Source organism: Penaeus monodon, chromosome 25 (genome assembly GCF_015228065.2).
Source record: "Penaeus monodon isolate SGIC_2016 chromosome 25, NSTDA_Pmon_1, whole genome shotgun sequence".
NCBI lineage: Eukaryota > Metazoa > Arthropoda > Malacostraca > Decapoda > Penaeidae > Penaeus > Penaeus monodon.
This window is the reverse complement of record NC_051410.1, coordinates 40392721-40393631: the sequence shown is the minus strand read 5'-3', so window position 1 is coordinate 40393631 and position 911 is coordinate 40392721. Positions and strand designations below refer to the sequence as shown.

The window sequence follows — 911 nt, the reverse complement described above, 5'->3', positions numbered from 1 at the left end:
CTGTACTTATTCACGGTTATTTTGGCATCTGTGAACGTCTAAAGGCAATTGTATAAGCAACGACTAAAATCTGATGTCCGAGTAACTGCATCACTAACGAGATACTTCCCAAGGAGAGAATATTAAATCGTCTGAGAGAAAAATCCTCAGCACCAGCGGCCGTCCTCTCGGGGCCCGCCAGCCACCCACCCACCCGGGACACGCCAGGCCCTTTTTTGTAGTCCATGTAACGGTGCTGTAATCACGGCCCGTAGGTGGTAACAGGCGCTTCTCGAGACGTCGATCTGGGAGTTTAAAAGGGGCGATGGAGATACGCAGGTGGCACGCAGCTGGTGTTTCGTTGTTCGCCAAGGAGAGGTTATGGATTTGTTATGGTTTTGTTGCAGGTGGGTCTCGGCTGCCAGGGAAGGCGGGCATGAGTGAAAGTGCTCGACTGGACTCCTTGTTGTCTTGCAATGTGTGGTCGGGGCGACATGACGGATGCTGATATGGCAGTGAGGCACAGTTGCTAGATACTCTCGGATATGTTATGATATGGAATCATTCTGAAAACCAAAACGTGTGAATAAGGGAACAAGAATGTCTTGAATTAAAATTTATGTGTCACGCGATGGATTTCTTACAAACCAAAATAATAGAAATGAATAACCAAAAGAGTTTTTAATTAATTCTCCAGCGTGTTGCGCCCGCTGTCGCTATGAAAGTAATGCGCATTCGTGGGTAGTAATGAAGACTTTAGATGATGATAGATACATTTGATTCAACTTGATTCACGTTATGTATCTTTCATAAAGTGAATATGTATACACCGTCTTGATAATAGTGCATGCAAGCACACGGCGGCGGAAGTTTCTCTATACGGTATTTCGACAAAGATCTAATTGACCAGTACGACGTCGTGCATATAACAT

At 45.2% G+C, this 911-nt stretch overlaps 1 protein-coding gene across 1 annotated transcript in view; it reads left to right on the top strand.

Moving 5' to 3' along the window:
• The window catches only part of LOC119589275, a 63462-nt gene that overhangs the window by 55244 nt on the left and 7307 nt on the right, over positions 1 to 911 (top strand). The window lies entirely within an intron of this gene.